The sequence below is a fragment of the Podarcis pityusensis genome (genome assembly GCF_964106645.2).
Source record: "Podarcis pityusensis genome assembly, chromosome: 1".
NCBI lineage: Eukaryota > Metazoa > Chordata > Lepidosauria > Squamata > Lacertidae > Podarcis > Podarcis pityusensis.
Window position 1 is genome coordinate 121,605,626 of NC_138028.1, and position 12,036 is coordinate 121,617,661.

General features: G+C 44.2%; 1 protein-coding gene across 1 annotated transcript in view; it reads right to left on the reverse strand.

Moving 5' to 3' along the window:
• Positions 1-12,036, reverse strand: part of COL5A2 (collagen type V alpha 2 chain) — a 208,390-nt gene that overhangs the window by 187,575 nt on the left and 8,779 nt on the right. Inside the window, exons 2-3 of the mRNA XM_081023312.1 lie at positions 8,284-8,413; positions 6,609-6,715 (exon numbers count right to left, since the gene is read on the reverse strand). The gene's annotated coding sequence lies outside the window, so the exon portion shown is untranslated. The remainder of the gene's footprint in view (positions 1-6,608; positions 6,716-8,283; positions 8,414-12,036) is intronic.

A 12,036-nucleotide genomic window follows, 5' to 3' on the forward strand; every position in this document is an offset into this window, starting at 1 on the left:
TGATTGATTGATTGATTGATTGATTGACTGACTGATTGACTGATTATTACACTTTTACAGGCAAGTAAAGTTATGAATCCCAATCCAATGGGACTTACACTTGGGTAAATCTACAGAGGATCATAGCGTAAGTGCTATTGGAGTCCTTTCCTGATACCCCAAATCAACCACCTGAAGCAGGTGCCTCACTCTGCCTAACGGCAGAAACTTATATCTTGTAACTTATATAGCCATGGCTTCCCGCAAAGAATCTAGGAGCTGTCATTTGTTAAGAGTGCTGAGAGTTGTTAAGAGAACCCCTCACAGAGTTACAGCTCCCAGGACCCTTCTCAAATGACGGTTCCCAGGATTCCTTGGGAGAAGCCATGAATGTTAAAGTGGTATGATAGTGCAGCTGTTGACCTAACTCAAATCCTCTCCTAGTTCAAATTAAAATAGGAAATGGGTTGGGGGGGGCTACTGAAGATTAAGAAGACAATCGCAAGTTGTTTCACTGGGTCAGTAGTTGTGTGAAATGTGAAACCGATGAATGAATTTCTTCTGTCTAAGCAATTTATGGCAGACAATACAGAGAGCTTAAGCTGAATTATACGCAAGAGTGACAAATCCGGTACATGTTATGACTAACATTTGAGCATTTCTCCGTACTTCTATTTCACCAACATTTGCAGTAAGGTACCCCTGCCCGTACGGGCCAGTCGTGTCCGACTCTAGGGTTGCGTGCTTATCTCGCTCTAGAGGCCGTGAGCCGGCGCCATCCGAAGACACTTCCGGGTCATGTGGCCAGCGTGATGAAGCTGCAGCTGGCGAGCCAGCACCAGCGCAGCACACGGAAACGCTGTTTACCTTCCCGCTATAAAGCGGTACCTATTTAACTACTTGCACTTAAGAGTGCTTTCGAACTGCTAGGTGGGCAGGAGCTGGGACCGAACGACAGGAGCTCACCCCGCCGCGGGGATTCGAACCGCCGACCATACGATCGGCAAGTCCTAGGCACTGAGGTTTTACCCACAGTGCCACCCGCGTCCCTAAACATTTGCAGTAGGCGTTCATAATAAGAGAAGGTATCGGCATTCGATAAAAGTAGGGCACTGATCAACATCAGAAAATGATGCTCACTTCCCTGTTGCAGTCATGGTGAGACTGGGCCAAGGAGCATCGGCCTTTTCCACTGCCCATGCCCAGCCCACAGCTCATTGGTCCGCTGGGATGGGGGTGGGACGACGGCCACCCTGTAGCCAAGGTGGGTGGCCCCCTGGTCCCGGGAAGCCTCGCGCTGGATTGCAAACCCCGCCCACCTCTCGGAGGGGGTGAGTGGTAATTATATAAACTTTTCCGAGTTGTTGTTGTTGTTGCTTAGTCGTTTAGTCGTGTCCGACTCTTCGTGACCCCATGGACCAGAGCACGCCAGGCACTCCTGTCTTCTACTGCCTCCCACAGTTTGGTCAAACTCATGTTAGTAGCTTTGAGAACATTATCCAACCATCTCATCCTCTGTCGTCCCCTTCTCCTTGTGCCCTCCATCTTTCCCAACATCAGGGTCTTTTCCAGTGAGTCTTCTCTTCTCATGAGGTGGCCAAAGTATTGGAGCCTCAGCTTCACAATCTGTCCTTCCAGTGAGCACTCAGGGCTGATTTCCTTAAGAATGGATAGGTTTGATCTTCTTGCAGTCCATGGGACTCTCAAGAGTCTCCTCCAGCACCAGAATTCAAAAGCATCAATTCTTCAGCGATCAGCCTTCTTTATGGTCCAGCTCTCACTTCCATACATCACTACTGGGAAAAGCATAGCTTTTACTATACGATTTTTCCGATTTAGAATAGTGTTAATGAGGTGAATAGATTTGAGAATACCCATTACATAATGCAGAATCCGGTTAACTACAGGTTGTATGTGCATTGCATCTCTTCTACTGGATGTTATTTGTGGAAAGAGCTTCATCGTTTGAAGAGATTTACACACATGATCTGTCTGCAATACAGACATCGATAAGCCACAGCAGCAGAAACACCCGTGTATCTGTTTCACAATAGAGATGCATATAAATCTTTCTGCCCACGTTTTAGACCTGATGGATTCTGCAGTGAGCGTTCCCTCATTCATGTCAACATCTGCATCCAATTGGCTACCCAGAACTGCCCCTCCACAACGTTGATGTTAATGTGAACCCTGGGTGCCCCAGTGAACAATTGGTTCAGAGTAAGAGGGGTGACTTTCAGGAATGAAAGATGAGACTCCAAATCCAGGATAATAAACAATATCCCAAGATATTTCACTTACTCATATCCTTCAGGGAGGACATTAGATGCTCCCGTGCTCAAATTTAGGGACCCAAATGAAGAACAGATTTTTTTCCCCAGACATGTGAGTTATTTTCTGTGAATGAATCCATTTTCCTTGGACCTAGTATCCCAGTAAGGTTCTAAATTGGAAAGATCAAGCAAGTATTTTCAGCGTGAAGTTAATTCATGCCCTCATGCCTGGCTTTGTTTACACCAAGGATAGCCAACACAGGGCCCACCCTAAGATGTTGTCAGGCTGCAACCCCTGTTGTTGTTGTTTAGTCGTTTAGTTGTGTCCGACTCTTCGTGACCCCATGGGCCAGAGCACGCCAGGCACTCCTGTCTTCCACTGCCTCCCGCAGTTTGGTCAAACTCATGTTAGTAGCTTTGAAAACACTGTCCAACCATCTCATCCTCTGTCGTCCTCTTCTTCTTGTGCCCTCCATCTTTCCCAACATCAGGGTCTTTTCCAGGGAGTCTCCTCTCCTAATGAGGTGGCCAAAGTATTGGAGCCTCAGCTTCAGGATCAGCTTCCAGTGAGCACTCAGGGCTGATTTCCTTCAGAATGGGTAGGTTTGATCTTCTTGCAATCCATGGGACTCTCAAGAGTCTCCTCTAGCACCATAATTCAAAAGCATCAATTCCAGTAGTAGTAGTAGTAGTCATTGTTGTTGTCAACCTAGGGCATAGCTGCAACTTCAGGCTTTATATCTGTCACTCTGGCAAAAATTTGGTTCCAGGCCTCTGTTTCCCTACACATATCTATCAATGCTTTCTGTTCCAGAGGAATTCTGTTGTCACTTATTATTATTATTTAATTAATTAAATTTGTATACTGCTCCTTATCAGGGTGGTTCACAACATAAAAACACAACATAAAAACCTAATAAAAACAAGAACAACAAAAAAATACCCATGAACCAATAACCCCCTACCCTACCCCCTTAGAGTCTTAGAGATGTAGCTAAATTTTGCCTAAAGAAAATATTGAGGCAAATTTGGAAGGTCCTGGTCTCTGTACAAATGGGTGGATAAAGGAGAATGGGTGTTTCAGCTAAGCTGGAATTTCTCAAACGATACTTATCTAGGGACATTTTTGAGATTTATTTTTCCTCACCCTCAGTAGAACAAGGAGGTGGAACTTTGCAGAATGTTCTCCAAATATCACCATGTTTGAGGGGAAAGAAGGCCATTTTGTTGCTCATTGGTGAACACACAAACACTTTTTTGTGGAATAATTTCATGGAAAATGGTGCAAGCTTGTTTCTCCTGTTCCGGAGGCAAGGACCCAAACCAATGGATTCAAGTTGCAAAAAAGGAAATTCTGACAAACCATCAATAAGAACTTTTTGACGCAAAGAACAGTGGAACAGACTCCCACAAGAGGTGGTGGACTCTCCTTTGTTAAATAAGTTGGGGTTCTTGTTATTAAATATACCAAGAAAAAAGCACACCAAGAACTCAGGCCAATGTAAGTTTCAATAGTGGGAGTGGTCCCTACTCGCAAATCAATAGTCAATAGCAACAAAAACTAATTCATTCAAAAGTATGTATTCTGACAAGGATTACAAACTCAAATAGAGATTACAAACTCTAACAGAGATTACAAACTCAAACTCATAAAATATGTATAACACAATAATTCATTACAGAATTAGAGATAAGAGTTTATGAGTAGAGATAAGTTCATGTTAGTCCAGATTCGTCGTGGAGGTCTTAGTTTCAATCATTGAGCAGAAGGGAGAAGTCAATTATGGATTAGAAACCAGCACAGAAAAGCTCAAGATACACGTTGATATACCCACATGTAGTTGTTATCCTTGAGAAATGTAGAAAATAACAGGATATATTTATCCGAAAGTCTTCAAACTTACATGACCCTTTAAAAATTAGCTGATGAAGGTGAATACATCAAAAGAGGGCCATGGACTCTCCTTCATGGCATATGCAGTGGATGCTTTAGCTGACATTCCTGCCACTGCAGAGGGTTGGACTAGATGACCCTCAGGATACCTTCCAACACTATAATTCTATGAGTCTGTATATTTGTTCTTTATATATTTTTATTTACCTCTGGCAGCTTTGGGGTGGCTAGTGGCTGAGAGAGCAAGTTTACAGTGACAATAGGGAGTGAAAGGAAGTAATTCTTACAGGAGAAAGGGATGTAAAAACATTGCCAGAATGAGAATGACTTTGGAAAAATAGGAATTGTCCAAAAACCAGACTCTGTTCCAAGGTTTGGATGTGTATGATACCTAACCACGAGAGATATAATTCACTTTCTCTACTTTTTTGGGGGGTGAAGTCACCAATGGAATTGTAGCCCAGTATAACAATATTATAAAACTGTGAAAACAGTTGCCTGGTTATTTCAAATATAGAATGAAAAGCAGATTTATTAAAAGGAGAGGTCTTTTATGTACTCTCTTTACTTTTCCATTTTCCCTCCCCGCCAACTTCTTTCCAATATTTTACAGCCTTTTACATTGTTATGGATTGAATCCATATGTGAAACAGATTTTCAAATACTTCATAGAAGTCTCAGTAAAATTCTGCCTGAAAATTTGTCATGGCTTTACGCTGCTTGTCAAACGTAAATTTGATTACTGTTCTGAATTTTAAACAAAGGTGTTTTGGACTCCGTAGGTGAGCTTGTCACTAGCTATGCTTCATTTTAAGAATTTCTTTTAATTAAAAAAAAATGCTCTTTTGAAAAACACTTCCCCTAGAGCAAGGAATGCATTCAACCTGATTGCTCAAGGATATAGTCTCAAGCTGAAATCCTATGCACATTTTCCTAGGAGTAAGTCCCATTGATGATGCTAGGATTTTCAAGAAAGCATGTTCAGGACTGTGCTGCACATCTAAGGAAAGGGCCCAGTGGGTCTATACATGTACAAATCTCCCATTTCCCCAGGATAATAAAAACAATTGCTATTTGTAACCACTAAAAATTTCCTCTTTTGTAACAGGGATGGATAGTTCCTGGAGATATGCTGTTTGAGACTCTGAAGACCATTGGTTTGAGCATATTGCACTGATCCTGGCCTGCAAATTAGTTCCCCGGGCCCAATTCAAAGTGCTGGGTTTGACCTATAAAGCCCTAAACAGCTCAGGACCACAATACCTCATAGACCACCTCTCTGCATACAAACCAACCCAGACTCTGAGTTCATCATCTGAGGCCCTTCTTTGTGTGCCTCCTCCACAAGTCCGGAGGGTGACAACTGTTGGGATACTGCCAGGGAGACAAAGTCCATCATGGCCCCCAAGCCGTCTGCCGGATGATCCATCGATCTCCCGTAGGCACGCAGTATCAGCAATTAGCGACATGAATTTCTAGAAAATATCTTGCCACATTCCAGAGCTCATGCACACTCTATCAGCAGATAATGCACAGCCAAAAGTTGCACTCAGGAGAGCATTATTTACAAGTTTATTCAGCGTTGATCAGAACACAGAAAAACATGACTGCCTGCTTTAGTGTCTACGACACAGAGAGAGAAACGAAAGCAGTAGCAAACATAAACATCCTGTGACAGGACATGCGCAGACTCTGACTCACAAAGCCTGCTCCCTTTTAAGGTGGAACGGAAATATCCTAACAATAACACAAGAAAAGGCCTTTTCTGCAGGCTCTCCGTTTGCAGAATGCTCTCCCCAGGAAGGATCGCCTGGCTCCTTCATTACATCTATTTAGGCACCAGGTGAAAATGTTTAACTTCAACCAGGTGTTCGGCTGATTAACAATCTATGGCTTTTTAAATATGCTTGCGAGAGAGAGGTTATTGGTTTGTTTTTGTTTCGTTTCATATATCATATTCTCGCTTTGTATTTTTTTCTGCTGTGAACCGCCCTGGGATCTACTGGTGTAGGGTAATATACAAATTTAATATATTCAGGGTATTTTTTTTCCTGTCGCAACTCATCCAGAACTCAGTTCCGGCACCTCTCAGGCAAGTGCCATTGCCATTATAAGAAAACAAGGAAGGCATTCGTGGCGAGTTCCAGCACCTCTTTTTCTAGAAAAATATCACAGAATATTATATTAGTAGTTGTAGTAATATTAGTATTGGTGCAGTTGAGAACCTTCCCAATTCTGCCCCTATTAAAGCTTACTGAAAGGAACCATGCTGTTTATTTGAGATCATGGAGGTAGGGTGGATTAGGGAGGTGGGGTTGCCATCTTCTGCAAGGAAGGTAGTTATGATCCAAACTCTTCTGAAAACCACAACACTGAAGTCAGCGGATGAGCCACTGGCCAATTTCCAACCTTTCTGCATGGTGAAAAGTTGTGCAACCTGTGCTGAATGTTACATTTCTTACCTCATTTCAGTTTGGCCTCTGTCATTTTGGACTGTTGTTGCTGTTGGCAGCCACTTGTCTTGGGAGACAATGGAGGAGTGTGCTTTGGTGGGTGAGGTCAACGCCAGCTTTAACAACAACAAGAAGAAGAAGTGTTATTATTTATACTCCACCCATCTGGCTGGGTTTCTCCAGCCACTCCGGGCGGCTTACAGCACATAAAAAAGTGATAAAATATCAAAATTCCCTTAAAAGGGTTGCCTTCAGATGTCTTCTAAAAGTCAGATGGGTGTTTATTTCCTTGACATCTGATGGGAGGCTGTTCTACAGGGTGGGCGCCACTACCGAGAAGGCCCTCTGCCTGGTTCCCTGTAACCTCACTTCTCGCAGCGAGGAAACAGCCAGAAGGCCCTCGGAGCTGGACCTCAGTGTCCGGGCAGAACGATGGGGGTGGAGATGCTCCTTCAGGTATACTGGGCCAAGGCCATTTAGGGCTTTAAAGGTCAGCACCAACACTTTGAATTGTGCTCGGAAACATAATTGCATACATATAAAACCTACAGGAGATGATGCCTCCATTATCCTGGAGTTCTCATGACTTTTGATAGGAACGTAAGCAGCTGTTTTATACCCAGTCTGATCACTGGCCCATCCAGCTCAACATTGTCTACACTGACAGATGTCTTCCAGGGATAAAGGTAAAGGTAAAGGGACCCCTGACCATTAGGTCTAGTCGTGGCCGACTCTGGGGTTGCGGCGCTCATCTCACTTTATTGGCCGAGGGAGCCGGCGTACATCTTCCAGGTCATGTGGCCAGCATGACTAAGCTGCTTCTGGCGAAGCAGAGCAGCGCACGGAAAGGCTGTTTACCTTCCCACCGGAGCGGTACCTATTTATCTACTTGCACTTTGACGTGCTTTCGGACTGCTAGGTTGGCAGGAGCAGGGACTAAGCAACGGGAGCTCACCCCATTGCGGGGATTCGAACCACCGACCTTCTGATCGGCAAGTCCTAGGCTCTGGTTTAACCCACAGCGCCATCAAGGATTAAATGTCCATGCAACACATATGCTCTACCATGCTCTACCATCGTACTCTAGTTATGCCCCTTCCCCTAGTGTAGAGCATTGCATTTTGCTATGCCATGTTGGTCATCTGTCTTGCTCTAGCGTGCTTTCAGAGTGGACTCAAAGGGTAGCCTATTCAACCCCACAGGGACCATCATGTAACTTTTCACAGCAGCCCATTATTATCATCAATCTTGTTTAATATCTGTATGAAACTGCTGGGCGAGATTGTTCACAGCTTTGGAGCATGGTGTCATCAAGATGCTGATGACATCAAAATCTATATCCCCCCCCCCCTTTGAAACAGCTGGGAGCAACTCTTATCTGGATGCTGTCATCAAGTGGATGAAGCTAGCAGAATGAAATGAAACCTAGACAAGATACAGATGGTGCTGCTGAGGAATACTGGTATTCTTGGAGGTGTGTAAGTCCTTGTAAGTGGAGTAAGAACCATAGAATAGTGGAGTTGGAAGGGACCCTGAGGGTCAACTAGTCCAACCCCTTGCAGTGCAGGAATCTCAACTGAAGTATCCATGACAGATGGCCATCCAACCTCTACTTATAAACCTCCAAGGAAGGAGAGTCCACCACCTCTCATGGGAGTCCGTTCCACTGTCAGACAGCTCTTACCATCAAAACTTTCTTCCTGGTGTTCAGTCAGAATCTCCTTTCTTGTAACTTCCAATCCATTGGTTTGGGTCCTACCCTCCAGAGCAGGAGAAAACAAGCTTGTTCCATCTTCCATGTGATAGCCCTTTAGCTATAAGAAAAAAGGAGAGACCTGATACGATATTTGAAGATGGCCATCATATCTCTTCTCAATCTCCTCTCTCCTAGGCTAAACACATCCAACTCCCTCAACTGTTACTCATAAGGCTTGGTTTCCAGACCCTTTATCATCTTGGCCACCCTCTTCTGCACACACTCTGGCCAACTGAATAGGAGGTCAACCTAGGGGAGTTCCATAAACATTCCTTTTTGAAAAACAGGAAGCAGCTCAGACAATAAGTCAACTAAACTCAGTTACATAAAAAGGTAAAGGGACCCCTGACCGTTAGGTCCAGTCGCGGACGTCTCTGGGGTTGCAGCACTCATCTTGCTTTATTGGCCGAGGGAGCCGGCGTACAGCTTCCAGGTCAAGTGGCCAGCATGACTAAGCCGCTTCTGGCGAACCAGGACAGCGCACGGAAATGCTGTTTACCTTCCCGCCAGGGCGGTACCTATTTATCTATTTGCACTTTGACGTGCTTTCGAACTGCTAGGTTGGCAGGAGCAGGGACTGAGCAACGTGAGCTCACCCCATCACAGGGATTCAAACCGCTGACCTTCTGATCAGCAAGCCCTAGGTCCTGTGGTTTAGACCACAGAGCCACATAGACACCTTGAAAAATACAAGGTGGCTATGCCTTCTCCTAGAGAATAGGGATACTGCCATAATCATCCATGCTCTTGTGTTTTCCAAGGAAGAACTACTCACTACTCACCTCCCAAGGAACAAAAGATGGTGCAGACATACCAGTTTTGTAGTAGTTGCTGATTAGTTTAAGCCTGATTCAAGACACTGATGTCTACCTATAAAGGCCTTCAGTCGTTGCGTCCTGCACACAGACCACCTTGCCCAATATGAAACTCACTGCCTTCTTCAATCTACTTCCAGGTACCTTTTCCATGGTAGTCCAAATGACACGGAACAAATTCCCAGAAAAAGTGCAACAGGGCATATTGGAAAGCTCAGTGTGATCTTTCGCTATGAATCAGGTTTAGTTTTCGTTTCCTAATTCTTCCTGTTAACTATTTTGGATGTTTGACCCTTTTAAATGTGGGAGAAATACAAATTAGCTAATGAACTAACACGAATACCCTTTCCCAGAGAACAAATGGGGAACCTATGGTCCTCCAGATGTTATTGAACTTCCAACTCTCATCAGCCCCAGCCAGCAATGGTCAGCGATATTGGGAGTTCAGCATCATCTGAAGGGCGACGGTTCACCATTCTTATCTTAGAATATCAAAAAGACATTTTTAGACCTGGCACACTCACACATATTTTGTTTAGGAATGGACACATCTGCCTATATCTGCGTAACTTTTTGCATGCATTCAGTCATAAATCTGGTTCATACCATTTTCAAATTACTCAGCATTTTTATTTTATTTTAAAAGAATTTACAAATCTACATTTACATGTATTTTCTCTCAAAATGAGCATTCCTAAATGCATTGTCTCAGAATCTGCATTGTAAATGCACTCTGCTACATTTTGAAGCCATGTTTTAAAGCAGGGACAAAGGTGGCGCTGTGGGTTAAACCACAGAGCCTAGGACTTGCCGATCAGAATGTCGGCGGTTCGAATCCCCTCGATGGGGTGAGCTCCCGTTGCTCGGTCCCAGCTTCTCCCAACCTAGCAGTTCGAAAGCACAAAGTGCAAGTAGATAAATAGGTACCGCTCCGGTGGGAAGGTAAATGGCATTTCCGTGCGCTGCTCTGGTTCACCAGAAGCAGCTTCGTCATGCTGGCCACATGACCCAGAAGCTGTACGCTGGCTCCCTCAGCCAATAAAGCGAGATGAGTGCCGCAACCCCAGAGTCAGTCACGACTGGACCTAATGGTCAGGGGTCCCTTTACCTTTACCTTTAGGCAACCCAAGGCCCATGGGCCACAAGCAGCCCACAGGGGTCATTTAACCAGTCCACAAGCCCCCCCCCCAACTGAGCCACCTGCTCAGCAAGTCCCCGCACGCTGCGCTAAACTGGCGCAGTGCGGCACGGGGACTCGCTTCCGCGGTGCCGGAAATCGCGTCTGTGCATGCTCAGACGCCAAAAATCGTGTCTGCGTAGATGCCAAAAATCGTGTCTGTGCAGACGCCGGAAATCACGGCCACGTGCACTCACGCGCACACTCGATCCGGCCCATGGAGCGATCTCCGCTGGAGTGAACCTGCCCAGGCGAAGTAAACCTTGCCAACCCCTGGTTTTAAAGCATCAGAACATTCTAGAAGGGTGAAAGCTTGTTGATAACTATGTTCTGAGCCACACATTAGTCTGGAAGGTGACGATCGGGCCAGTTCATACTGGAATTCACAAAATCACATTTTCCTCATGCATCCTTACATGTTCTTCAGCTGACCACCATAGCATCAAGTAGTGATTCAGATGTGTAGTTGGAGCTGTTGCAAATCAAAGCCCACAGAACGTTCAGATCACTTCCTGGGAAAGCTTTTCAACAGAGTCAGCCCACGCATTCACCAACTTTTAAACTTCTAAAACCTTCAGCTACATATGTGTAACATAAGCCTATTTGGTTACAGGTTGGCTGGAATATGTCGAAGAGTGAAGAGACATTAAACATAGTGAAAGGAAAGCCAACTTTCACAATACATTCTAACCTCAATCAGAAATAGTTCAGTTTAAAAAGAAGCAAGAGATAAGCGATTTCTATATTGTGAGGCTGGAATACTCCCCCTTCCTGTATTTCTGGAGAAGTAATTTTATGGACATATGGGACTAATCAGGAAGTCTTGTTAGAACACTCTATTGAAATGGTGCGATAGAATAAAGCAAAGACTTCTGAGACGTAAAATATATCACAAATTTCAATCCAAAGTTCAAAAGATTTCTTATTGGAACAAGTATGAGTTCTTGTAAGTACAGTAAGCACCTAGGGAACTAGAGCAAGCCTTGCAATAAATAAGCTTTTATTTTTCATATGAAACATTCCTTTAAGACTAATGAATGGAATGGGAGCGGATGGGCTGGCATAACACAAGCTGAAAGCCAGGAAGTGTTATCATGACGTTCAGTGTGCTCACTGCCAAAGTAATTGAGTAGAAGAAAGAAGGAGGAGGAGGAGGAGAAGAAGAAGAAGAAGAGGAAGAAGAACCATGCCATCTGAGATGTTCTGGGTCCCTGCTGAGTACTTCTGTTTTACCTTTTATTTATAGGTTTACTACTAATTTTCCAAGGAGACCTAGCAATGTGTGTCCAATTGGCATTATTTATGAATACTGTGCAGCACTTTCTTGTTAAGATTAGAAGGGAAGAAGCTTGGGGTCCTAACTCTTCCTCCATTTATCTTGTTTTCCTTTTGAGGTTGAGGTGACCTAATAAATAAGGCTACACTTATCTGGTAGGGGAGCTTGTTTGGAAAGTTTATGGGACTTTGCCTATAGGGCTAAGGTTCCCCACTCTTGGTTTAGCACATGCAGTGACAACATTTTCAAGCACTCTTTCCTCCCACGAAGTTTCAAAACAATGGCAAAAGAGAATCAGGGCTGCTCACATTGCTGTCCCACCAAAGCAAATTTTAATATACTTACCATATACAGAAAACAACAATGTAAAATGATCTACTGCTTATTCCTGCAGAGACCAGTGTTTGCCATTG